Below are 13,739 nucleotides of genomic sequence, written 5' to 3'. Positions count from 1 at the left end.
AACAAACCTATTGGCTTACATGAAATTTCTACTCTATTGGAGAATTTTGCATATTGGCATCCTTGTTCTGTCTGTCATGCATAAACAACTCCTCCACACTTGGCAGTAGTGTCCTGGAGGCACCCTGATCAAAAGAATCCCATTTCCCACCAAAGCACTGAGTACCCATGGAAGGTGGTCCAAAGTCAGTCTTCTTTGAACATAATTTTCATCTTTGTGAATTTATAATATCTAACAATATTATATCTAACAGTAGAATTTCAACCTGTTATGTCTTAAAAGTAGTTATGGAGGGAAATAAATTTTCTAGTGAAATCCTTCTTGGAAGTGAATTAACCTAAGGACACTTTTATAAGATAATTTTGGTCCAATTTTACCTTAAAATTATATTAATGCCTCTTATTTCAAAGCTACTCAATATTTGGGTATTGTTGGAACTCTTATTAAATTATATGTGTAGGATATACATACAAATAACCTGTTTTCTGAATCCAACCATTCTCTTCCCTCTGACCTCAGTCATCTTGCTGATTTAAACACCAGTTCATGGGTCATTATCCATAAAGGAAAACTTTTATCTCAAGAGAGTTTCATAGATGTTCACTCACAAATTGTAAAATAGACCCCTGTACATACAGCAATCTACCCACTCTGGTTCTGACTAAAACGAACTCAAACATCCCCTCAGACCACTCCAATGTCAGTTACTCTGCAGACTTATCTTTTCAAGTTCTCTTTATCAATCTCAACTCCTGAGATAAGCCTTCAGTCCACAATACAGGAGATGGTATGTACCTTATGCAGGTGCAGAGCTCAGGAGTTTTCTTATTAAGTATGTAGAGTTTACCTTTTGAAGGAAGGAAGAGGAGAGGCATAGGAAGAATGTGAGGGAAATGTATCTCTCTTCAATTAAAGGACTCTCCTTCACCAGTATGCTTGGTTAGTAGTGTATGTGTGAGGTGCATGGGTGTAAAGCTGTTCCACCCAGATCCAGCACCCTTACAGCCCTGCCCAGCTTACTTTGCATTTAGACTTGAGAAATATTTTTTGTGTTTTTGTGGCAGCTTGTGGGGAAGTGACTGGTATTCTAAAGGTGGTATATAAGTGACTGGTATTTTAAAGGTGCTACTGTATTCCTCACTTTCAGAAATATTATAAATTGCAGAGACGATTATGTATTTTTAAAGGATTTCTAATTTCTTACCACTGTGGATCATACAACTGTGACTTTAAGCTGCATCCAGACTGAGAGGGAGACAAAAGAAAAGGCATCCCACATTAATGAAACTAGAGAAAAATTCTTCTTCAGAGCCTAGAAACCGTCAGTTTCTACAAAGTCTCAACACCAGTGGCCAGAGGAGAGATTCTCAGGTACTGGGCAGAGAAAGAAAATGTTACTATGATTTACTTTTGACCCAGCCAATACTGCCCCCTTTTAACCCAACATATGCCTTAAAATAACCCATAAAGCTTATATCATACACATCTTATAGATTTTTAATTTCCTATGATCATATATATTCATGCCAAGTTTTATTTATTGCTTATGGATGGATGGAGACAGGATTTTCATTATGTGTGTGTGTGTGTGTGTGTGTGTGTGTGCGCGCACGCACCCAAGCAGTCCTATTCTTAATTGTATGTCAAATCAGCTAAGAATACAGTTTTTATTGATTCAATTAAAAAAATGGTTTCCTCCATGGCAAAGCATTTTCAGGCTACATAAGGGAAATTGGGGCCAATCTAAAAGTCAATGACATAGCGTTTCTGATGGGATGTGAGTGCCCACATAGAACCTTCATGCCAAGTCTTTTTATCTGACCATAGCTTACTACAGTAAGCTACTGCAAAATATCATACTCTGCAAGCAAAGGTGGGTATTTAATAACCCCATTTTGCATTAATGGATACTTGCCACAACTAAGAGGCAATGGGGCACTCTAGCTAAAGGGCTAAAAAAAGACAAACAAAACCTCTTCTTCCTTGATTATTTTTTATCTCAGCTGCCAATAACTGAGAACCTTCTGTGATTTATTTTGCAAACTTGAAGAATTATAACTAGTTTCCAAGCATTATACTTATCACTATATCAGATCCCAAATGTTCTCAAGACACAAAGCACTTTGAATTCTCTCAATGATCTTACAAATATCTGCTTTTTCTGAGAGTTTATAAACTATACAAAATATGAAGTTTCGGATCCAATTTCTATAAAAAAAGAATAGTTAATGAATGACTTGGGGTAAACATAATCATTTATAAAGATACACTGAAATGCTCAGAACACTATTGTTTTTAAAATATTTAGAAAGTGTCTGGAAATAAGGGGGGGAGAAACAGGTTGTAAATATACTGTAGCTGTTAAATTAATGACTTTATGCTGAGTCCTCTTCAAATTGCCCAAAATGGAGGAAGTGTGCAGTTTGTACCTATTTCTTTCTCTCAAATTTGCCTGTAGGAAACATTCAGATTCACAAGGTTTAAAAGTACCTCTGCATTGTATGGGGTGCCTGGGTAGCTCAGTCGGTTAAGCATCTGACTTCAGTTCAGGTCATGATTTCAAAGTTTGTGGGTTCAAGCCCTGCATCAGGTTCTGTGCTGACAGCTCAGAGCCTGGAGCCTACTTCAGATTCTGTGTCTCGCTCTCTCTCTCCCCCTCCCCCACTTGTACTCTGTCTCTGTCTCAAAAATAAATAAACTATAAGAAATTTTTAAAAAGTACCTCTGCATTGTATAATCATGTCCAAAGAGCCAAAAATAAAATAAAATAAAATAACAGTTCAGGCTAAATGACAACCCCCTTCTTGTATTCCTTTTTCACTTAATCTTTTACTTTAGAAATAAATTCCTATCATTATAGAGAGAAAGTGTACATGTTGAGATAACAAGATAATAATTCAGTCACTTATAGCTCTGGGAGAATAAAAACTTGGCTTCTTTAAGGTTTCATAGTTTTGAGGACTAGAGACTAGACCATTTCCATTCCTTCTTTTAACTTTCTTCTGATTACAAGTCAGCAATTCCAGGCTATAACCTGGTCTAGTTCTATTAAACTTAAAGAAAGACTATTTCCTATTATTTTTCTTCAATATGTCCTTTAGCGAAATGATGCTTTGCTTTTTAAAGCTGTCAATAAAATACCTTAAGCCTCTTATTACTCTGCTCACACAAATACCAAATTTTAGACTAGTTTAAATTAGTGCTAAAAAATTAGTTGAATAGTCACAAGTTTTCAATGTTTTGAGCTAACCAAGTAGGTTTTTCAGATTGTATAACATAGGAATATGGTAGGCAAAACACACAAACATGCACACACATACATACTTGCGTACACAAATGCATACAACATGCATGTACACACCTACACATGCATGTACACACATGCACATACACTATGCAAACACTGTATGAATGCAGCATTCAGGTAATTGAAGGAAATATAAATTGTTATGCTTGCATCATTCAGATAATGGCTTAGTTTCACCACTTCATTTTTCAAATTTGTAACCACAACACAGTTTTCTCAGCCCGGTGGACCAGTTCCACAAAGTGAGGGTGATAGTGGTTCCTGCAGGAAAAGAAGGTTCTCTATGTCTGTTGAACAGTTTAAACTGAACAGATAGGAAATAATAGTGAAGATTGATTTCTAACAATGAAATCTCCCAGATTGAGAAGGTAGCTGCCATAGTTTCTTCTTTTCTATTTGGAATTTCTTCTTTGTTTCTGACACTAATCAGTTATCCACAAAAGGATTAAAGTTCCTAATTTCCAAAAAGAAAAAAAACAAAGAGTAGGTTAGTCCATGCCCTGGTTAGTAGGCCCAGAATCTATAAAAAGAAGAAAAATAGAAAAGAAAAAGAACTGCATTCTGAAATGACTTGTAATGTAATTACAAGATAAGTAATGACAGAAAATTCACATAACATGATGTCAAAAATTTCAAATTATGAGCCACAAAGGATAAGATATTAGAAGAGAAACTCGGCTGCATCATCATGCCCATCGTCATTATCAACATCGTCACTATCATTGTCACCGTTGTCACCATCGACATCCTTTTTCATGTTCCATACTAGTCCCTAGCTGCTGTTCCAAAACAAAGGTTTAATGTTTTATCCCAAATAATAACAAAATGAAAACTTAAATTAAGAAGAAAATGGAAACGTTTGATTTTAGCTTCAATATTAGATATGTAGATGTTAGTTTAAAACGCTGTTTTCCTAAAACATTTCTATAACTTCTCTGTGTCTTTTCAGTCTTTGTCTGTCTACCCTGCTTCAATCAAATTTGAAATTATTCCTTAACAGAGCACTCCACCTACTTTTTGCTTATTGGTTGCTTCTGGGTTTTTGTTTGTTTGCTTGCTTGCTTGCTTGCTTTGTTTTATCTCACTTGGCTTTTTTATTCTTTTTCATGAAGATAACATGTGTGTTGGCCAAGAACTCTTTTCCCTAAAATGGATGCATCTACAGACACCACAGATTTTCTTAGGCCAAAAGGACAATCAATATGCTTCTTTTTACACAATTTGGATCTAGGCTTTAATTCTCCCTAATTTATCTTGAGATTTTTTACTTTTAGATAGTAGACACAGGCAAAATATATTGATTATATTTACAGTGTTTACTATTATAGTATCTCTTTAGAATAACTGTATTAAGATATTTAGAAGATACTTTCAATCATTCTTGACCTTAAAAATGACTAATTTTGTGCTAGTGAACAATGTTTACATGCATATATTTATAAAACTACATGACATGTTTTTCTTTACAAGCAGCTCCTGGACTGAGTGAAAGGGTCATTCCTCATGAGTGCATTTTCTATGAAAGATTCTAGAAGAGTAATAATTTTCAAGGATTAGGCCTGGATTGTCTTGTCAGAAGCAAAGGGCCATCTTGTGTTTACATGCAGTGATGTGTGTATTTGTGTATGTATGTACTGTGGTAAAATTGAAACAACTTATTAACATGTATATTACTCTACCCACCACCCCAAATGTAGTTGAAACAAGTAGAAAGGAGCAGTTTTCCTAGCGATAGTGGCGATAGTGTATTAGCTTACTAAGCATTTAGTTAAGGAATAAAGAGTGAGGGGGAGAGAGAGAGAGGGAGGGAGGGAGAAAGAGAGGGAAACCGACAGTCTATATTTTCTGGAAATATTCTTTCTTTTAAAAAAATCAAGTTTAAATACCTGATTAGAAGTTGGTTCTGAGTTCTGCCTCCTATTGAGAACTCTTGATCATATTTTCACTTGGGTGCACAACTGAGTGATTCCATGATCATTTGTGCATGTGGCCAGGATTATCTGATAAGCTAAAAGTAGTTCTCAAGATGTAGGTGGCAAATAGCCATCCTCACACTTATTTAGGATGCAGCTTTCATGTACAACATGAGAAGGCATCAATCAGTTCTAGTGTGAACCATGTGACATAGGAATTAGCCATAGTGCATGGACTGTCCTCTCTTTTTGAAGCTTGTGTGGAAAGTAAAACCATCAGGAGCCCTGGGAGATGCCCCAGGCAGAAAGGGGGGGAAAAAGCGCTGGTCTGCTCTCCTTCCTACTTGTGAAGCCATCTCCTTCAGGTGGGAGAGAGCTAGAGGACTCCAGAACCTGAGAGCATCTTGGAATTGGCTGTGGGCACGCAGTGTAGATGAGAAGGGATCCACTCTGCTCAAGTGTGTGTGCCCACCCCTCTCCAGGAAAGTAGACAAAGGACCAGGCCAGGGTCCCCACCCTCACCAAGTGGCCTCCAACAGTCCCTGTTCCCCTGTCATCCCACATGGACCTGGTAGCCCTGACTCCCAGTCTTCGGGCCATCTCGGGCCCTTCCCCACTGTCCCGAGGTGGTTCTGAGGTCCTGCTGTCCTCCTCCCCTCTCTCAAGGATGTAACTCCCTGCTAGCCGTGCAGCTCAGCTCGTGGTGTCCTAGTGAAACAAGGGCGCTCTTGTGCCCGACGTGCCTTGGTGACACGGGTGGCACCACGCCATGCTTTGCCGGTCCAGTCCCGCCGCACCCTCTAGGCCGTGCCCTGCCCTGGGCTACCTGGGCCTAGTGGCTGGGTCGCACTCTGTATTTGTATTTGGATTCCTACGTTTGTACTTCTAATACAAATAAATGCACATGTTGTCAAATACTTGAGCCAGGAATGGGCATCTTTCTGGTTTGGGGTGGCTGACCAAGAGGCTGGTGAAAGGTGGGCTGGGGCTGAGGTCAAGGGTACCCATATGCATGTGGGCCCTGCCTGCCAGGGGGTCATGGCACACAGTGTACCTCTTGGAGGCTCAGCTCCTTGCCCTGCACCACACAGAGACAGTTTCTGCAAATGTTGAAGAGGAGGAGGTTAAGTGTCTTTTTCTCTGGCAGACAGGTTACAAGCGGCCAGTGTCCAAAGGAAGTGCCTTCCTCTTCCACACCTGCCAAAGCTCATGAACAGACATTTCTAACCCATCAATAGAGAGCAGGAGGCCCCACTCCAACCAAGTCAAGGCAACTGGTGCCAGCCTCTGGGGCCTCACCTGCAGCTCAGGAGAGGACTAAAAACTGTGGGCAGAAACCCTGTACTGTCTATGCATCTGGAAAGGAGGACTGGCAACCCCCAAAGTCCAAACAGTGGCTTGGTGGGAAGGCATTGCAGCCCCACATTAAATAAAGGAGAACTTTCACAAACAAAAACTATAAACCAATCATAATTACCACCATTGTGGGTAGACAGAGAATTTTATACTCGTTTATTTTAATTGAACACATATTACTAAAAATGAACAACCTGGATACCCTAGCTCATCCAGTATGACTTCAACAAAACAGTCCCACCTCTTCCCAGATGGGCCCTCTGCTGGTGGAAGGTGGGGTGGGGGCCATGAGACATTTTCTACCACATCTATCTGTTTCTACCTCTGCTTTAAGTCCTAACAGAGGACTCAAAATATGACATTGGATTTTCAGAAGCTGATTAGACCTCTCCAAAGTATCTATTTTGGTGTCTTCAACAATTACTTCTAGAATTACTTCAATCTGTGCTTAAACACTGGTAAATATTTTGGTTCATTACTCACTTCCTCTTACTAGAATTGTCAAGTTCTCCCTGGCTTGTGGCCAAAGTTGCAAGCCCCCTCAGAGATAAATTTTAAAAACAGCTGTCATTTATGGAGAGGCCTGACTATGTATTAAGAACTTTTCACACATTGAATTTATTCCATTCTTCCAGCACACTGTGATGGAGGTACTGTTTTTTTCACCATTTTGCTGATAAGACAATTGAAACATGGGTTAAAATAACTTGTCCAATATCATAAGCCTAGAAAAAAACATTTAAATGCTAGAAATATTACTTCAAGCAACTTCAAAACTCCTGTCCTTAGTGGCTACACTTTGCCAGTCAGTGTCTTGAAAACCTTGATATTATGGAATGAACTTCTGAGACTGTTCTTTTACTGTGGTAAAAACTTACTTTTTAATTAATTTAAACCCATTTTTCTTTGTAAAAGAACTTTCAGGGGGTCATCAAAAAATGTGCCCAAATAGTACACTGAAGTCAGCTGTCTTTAGTATTGCCAGAAATCAATAAAGGTTACTCTTAAATAAAAAGAAATACATAGAATGTTCACTCACTTGATTGCTTGACTTGTAAAGTAAGAAGAGAGTGCATGCCAGGCCCTGAAGTTACTGGTTGCAAAACTGGAATTTTCGGTAAAGGAGAGACTTCATAAAGTCTCAAGATTTGGGACCCTGAGACCTGGAGTGGCATATTTAAGCTTCCCGCCAAACACCAAACTAGTTTTTCTTTTCTGCAAACCTTTCAATGGCTTTCCCTGGGCCAGTAGCCTCATTGGTCCAGGCTCAAAGTTACATCCAAGCATAACCCAGAAGGAGTGCCTCAGGTCTGTTTGTAGAGGAGATGATAGATACACTTGGGACCCTGTGGCATCTTAAATAGTTGTATTGAAAGGAAACTTGGAAGCCTGCCTGGAAGTTATTTTAAGGATTTTAGAACTAGGAGGACTGATCATAGACTGGGATGGCTGCATTTATATATTAAGGGATCAAATAGCACCAGCAATTTGCTTTTGAGGTTAATGATGAACTACTCAAGTAAAATGACCATTTAAACCTGAATACAGAGTGGTATTCAGCCAAATAAATTGAGATGCCACGTACCTTCTTGATACCTTGTAGAGGAAAAGCCCAAGTCTTGGGAGGTGAGAATGTTGGAATGGGTCCATCACATGCAACTAATCCATCCACCATCTAACACAAACAGGGACATTCAGGGATTCCTCTCAACCACACCTAGAGACTAAGAAAGACATCAGTAATGAAGCCCTAGCATCCATGGAAACTCAGGGGAGGCAGCAGATGTTGGGGACTTTATGCTACCAGTGACCTGGGATCCCTAGTTTCAGTGGGAATTATTAAATCGTAGAGTAGTAGGGCCACAGGGTGTGACTTAACCTTCAGAAGCAGTGGAGTCAATGACAATAATAAGCTCTAGGAATGAAAGAAAAATCAGAGCATGTCAATCCACAAACATCCGAGGCAGTGGCTAACTGATCCCAAAGTCTATAGGAATGGTATAGATGCAAAGGCCACAGAGGCATTGTTTGATGTATATAATCAGGAAAGTACTAGAGCAAGCAGGCAGAAACTAATGTTGACATGATGAAAACTCATGGATCCTCATCATGGCCCCCGGTTTAAGCTGATTCACAGATTCAGGGTCCCCTTGTGGAGAGCCAGATCTCTTTGAAAAGAGTTCTGCATCGTGGCCAAGAGCATATCCTAGTATTCTTCCTTCAATCATTTCCCAGAGCAAAGGAGCTGTTTGCCAGGGTAACTGTGTCAGGAGGAAAGGAAAATAATCAGCATGTCTAAAGTTATTTGGTACTGACTTATGAATTTTAAAAATTCCCTGGGAACACAAAATGACACAAGGGTCCAAAGTCAGAGGAGGCTATGGAAGTCAGAGAGTTAAGTCAGGCTTTCTCTTTGCCTTTGCCAGTCCTCCAGGATCCCAGAGCAGTAAGGCTCCTAATGTATAAGAGAAGTATGCATACTGTAATTCTGATGAAATCTTCACATATTTGCTCTATGAAGACAGAGAGATGAAGACTTTAAGAAAATGTGTTCTAGTTGCAAAAGTGTTTACTAATGGCATCCCAGCTAAAGCTTGCCAAAATGGAACCCGCGATTGGATTTAAAGAAAATAAAACCAGATGACTAAAGTAACGAAGCTATATCTGTTCATGTGACAAAAAAAGTCATTTTCTATCATGGTTAACACAATATCCACAAAGGGTATCAGGTATCTCTAAACATCAGAATGCAAACATCAGAGATAAACATGTTCTTATTAAATCAATAACAGAAAAGCTCATGATTTTATTTGTTTGGGGCACTTAGATAGAAGACAAAATGCCTTTTCTTTCTGACTTTGATCCATACAATATTCACTACGATGGATAACAAGCTGTCAGTTTGCTTCCACATTTGCTGACCCATGGAGTGAGGACTACTATAGTATGAGAGTCAAGTGGAAGCTCGCCTAGCTGCCCTAGTTTGCCAAAATAGCAAGCCCAAAATATTGTCATATTCTTTGGAGAGTATCAGTCTCCTTACATCTAAAATGTAAAAGATGGAGGAGAGATTATTCTACCACCCCTCTGTAGCTTGCATATATATGTGTCTGGTACAAAAGCCAGATAGACCTTAAAAAATGACTTTTGTAAAGACTGTGATTATTATAAAATGAATCAAATTCATTCACAGAGGCTGTTCCAGATGTGATATATTTTCTAGAGCAAATGAACAAAGTGCCTGGCAGTTAATGTGCTGCTAGTGACCCAGCAAGTGCTTTAATTTTAGTCCCAGTTAATATATGCCATAAAAAATGTTTGGCTTTCACCTGCAATGGCCAATAATACACTTTGACTCTTACAACAGAACAATGTAAACTCATGTGCTTTCTTTCATAATCTATCAAGCCCAGAGGGACTTTAATCATTTTGATATATCCAGAGAGCATTATACTAGCCCATTTTAATGGACTCAAAATTATTTAGATCTTTCAAATGGCAGAATTAAGGATATTAGAAGCTTTAGTAAGACAGACTCATTCCAGAGTCTGATAAATTCTGGGGAAACCCAGAATCATACTATATGAGTGATTTTCCCAGGAGCCAGGTGATCCTGAGCATATCTAGATAGCTCCTTTACATGTAAAGACAAATTGTTCCATCTTCAGTCACCTACCATAAGTAAAAGGATACAATGTTTGATATACTTCTTTGGGATTTGGAAGCAATATATAAAACATTTAGTTATAATTTTTGGCATATTTATTGTATAGACCATAAGGCTGAAAATCTAGGGTAGTATTCACAGCAAAAGAAATATTTGAATATTTCTTTGATATTGAATAAGTAGAGGCTGAAATGCAAAGTAGTCCTTGTGACCCAAAAGAGCCAATGGCATTTATAGTATCTGTGGCAAACAGGAATGTTGTATGGACTCTCTGACAGGCTGTAATAGAATAATCATCATTCTAATGCTTTGAATTTTGTGCCCTTCTATTGACAACCATTCTCCAACCTAGTGGCATTTCCTGGTTTGCTAATGCACTTAGAGAAATTTAATACCTGATTATGAGTTGCCAAAAAAGATATAAGGCCTGATATACCCATCATAAATGGAGATTCTATATATGACACCAAGCCTGAATAGAGGTAGAAAGCATAAGCAATTTGCATGAGCAACAGGTACAGATTCTCATGGTATCAGGACCATATATAAAATAACCATATGGATGGGACACATGCATAGGCTCAACAAAATGGACTTTCCATCACCAAAAATGATCTGCCACCAATAAGTGCCCATCTATCACCAGAAAAGGTCAACTCAATGCCTCTGATATGGTACCATTCCTTAGAGACACTAGCCATCTACCTGAGAGTGGTTCATCTTCTTTGGAATAGATGAGTATTTCTGATGTGAATTTGCCTTCCCTGCCAATAAGGCCATTATATATTTGCACTCCTTATTCATTGCCATGGCAACCCACACAATGGCACCTCTGGCTTTCAGACCAATTCAACCTGCTCTAGACCATCTATTAATAGTCTAGAAATAAATGTTCTTTTTGGTGGTGAATGCTTAACTCATAATGTTATAATGATGTAATCAATAGAAGACAAACACACAACTCTCCAGTCAGATAAACCACATTGTCTGATAATACTAGCCATAATTCATTGATGATCAATAGAATAGAAATAAAAGGCAAAAGATATGAGTGTCAGAGCAATTCAAGTGTTAACAGACTCATGAAAAAAGGCTGCCAGATATTTGGACACTCACCCTTAATCTGATCTGTTTGTCCCTCTCACCTTCTTCAGCCATGCCATGCAAGGTTTGAATACAGGATATAGCTCCTCATATGGACCCAATATGGAACATGAAACCACTGAATTGAGTAAAGTAGCAAACATGGGGGCATCAGACAAGTGGGTATACATGACCCAGGGAGAAGCAGAATCTGGCATTTTAAAAACAAGATGCAAAAACGTACAGACTATTTGGTGTCAGAGTTAGATTTTAAGAGTTTAACTCCTACGCATTTTCCCCCAGGGGGGAAAATAATTGAATAAACCAAACATGTAAGAAAAATGCAAAGTTGAGGAGAATAATCTTCAATAAAAGGAAAGCCATTTTTAAAAAATGGAAAGTTAAAAAAGCCAGTCGTCTCCAATCCATTTTCCTCTTCTATCTACAAAGCCTATTTTGCCTAATTCCTTATTTTTGTAACTCTGTTGCTGATAAGCATGACACCTAGGACTCCTGCTTCCTAAGTGCCTCCTCCAAAGATTTTCATGTGTCAGGTCTGGAGTAGGACTCCATATTCACAATACACATCTGTAAAGCATTTATCTAACTAAATTGGGAGGAAGGAATGTAGAAGTGGAAACCAGAGGGAGTTGTGATATCTCTTTAGTTGTCCCCTTAGAATGGAAGGAAGGTGGAAATCATAACATAATGGATATGTCTTTGAGACTGAAAAGTATTTTTGAAATGAGATTAAAGTAGCAAGTCTTCTCCACAGAAAAAAGCAGTATGGCCTCAGTCACTGTATTAGCCAAGGGAAGCTGATACAACAAATTCTGAAATCTCATCTACCTCACATAATCAGAGCTTTCTCACACTGAAGCCTGGACAAGCCATCAAGAGATTTAGTCCCACTCAACATGCTGAGATTAATGTGGCTTCCCCTACATGGCTTTACTCTTCTTTCTCATTTATCCAGGGGGAAAAACAGTGAGTCTCACAGGTGGAAGTTGTTAATGGGCTGGGCTGGCAAGTGGCACACATTCCATGAGGCAGAGCCAAAGAGCACAGCAACTCCTAACTGACTGCACAGGATGCTGGGAAGTGTCCAGCTCCCTGCTCAGGAAACAGAGAGTAAGCTAGGATTTTGGCAAGTAAGGGTCTCTGCCACACAGGTGAACAGAAGTGAAAGTGGGTGTGGGAGACCTTGCAGTTCAAATACCAGCAAACAATGTTGGAAAACCCTATGGCTGACCAATAAGCACAGGATGTGGTTTGCCAATGTACAGCAACAGCCACAGCATCTGGAAGCGTGTTAGAAATGCATACTTCAGCCCATCTCAGACCTACTGAAATAAATCTGCATCTGTAGACACCTTAAAATTTGAGAAGCACTGACTGCTGTTGCCAAGTCAGAATTATCTTCAAATAGTTTAATCTTATGGTAACTTCAAAGGTCAGTGAAGGAAATGAAAGGACTCCAATTCAATTAAAATTCACCAGACATCCCCACACATATTACCTCAAATTTAACATAAATTAAAATAATTATTTCACATGTGACAGAATGACACATTTCAAATTCAGATATATCAATTCTTATGTATTTCTAGAGTTCTGAGTCCCAAGAACTCTCTTTAGAATCATATAAAAGCACAGAGAAACATCAAACATCAAAATTCATACAAGATCAATCTATTTATAGATATTTGAGACTGTGTCACATAAAGTTCAGATCAAAAATCACACTTGATTCACTGTGCCAATAAAGCTGAGAAGCCTGAGTGACAACTATTACATTGATGACCAATTGGACAAAAACCTCTAGTTATTAAAAGGTTTGAGTACCCATGATTATCAACACAATCTACTTTTCACTTGTATACCAAGTTTAGCTTGGCGGTCACTGGCAGGCTGAAGATCTGCCTTATTTCTTTATGAGAAAAAGCTTCCCTCTGTCAAATGGCAAGCTCACTGACAGACTCACTGCCACCAGTACAAGGCAGAGGATGAAGGTTCCATAGAGGAACGGGGGAATCATCCCAGAAGATAACAGAAAACTATTCTGGTATTTCAAATACCATCCCCAAAGCAGGTTATTTGGTCTGATTTTTAAAACATACATCAAATATGTTCTCTAGAAAACAAAACAAAACAAAACAAAATTTCACTACCTTGGATATTGTAATTCTCCCTTAAAAAACCAAATATTGTAAAAAGAAGTCCCACATGTACCTACACATGTAGGTACAACAGGTAATAAAGATTTTCAGGTGTATTACCCATTTTAATAGAATCATTTTTATGATTCTAAATGCTTCTTTTCCTGTTTATTTTTTTGTGAACCACCATGAAAAAGCACACATAAGGAGAAAAAGAATAGAAATCCACATTAGAAATGAAGCCAGCTAAGGCT

The 13,739-nt window shown here is 38.7% G+C and overlaps 1 long non-coding RNA gene across 1 annotated transcript; it reads right to left on the bottom strand.

Moving 5' to 3' along the window:
- Positions 1 to 3,474: 3,474 nt before the first annotated feature.
- Positions 3,475 to 8,296, bottom strand: LOC115301631. Its single transcript, XR_003913202.1, has 2 exons — positions 8,162 to 8,296; positions 3,475 to 3,761 (listed from the first exon to the last, which is right to left on the bottom strand). It is a non-coding gene; the product is annotated as an uncharacterized LOC115301631 (long non-coding RNA).
- Positions 8,297 to 13,739: the final 5,443 nt, after the last annotated feature.

This window comes from Suricata suricatta, chromosome 9 (assembly GCF_006229205.1).
Source record: "Suricata suricatta isolate VVHF042 chromosome 9, meerkat_22Aug2017_6uvM2_HiC, whole genome shotgun sequence".
Classification (NCBI taxonomy): domain Eukaryota; kingdom Metazoa; phylum Chordata; class Mammalia; order Carnivora; family Herpestidae; genus Suricata; species Suricata suricatta.
Note: the sequence above shows the minus strand (reverse complement) of the source record. Positions and strands in the feature narration are given on the sequence as shown.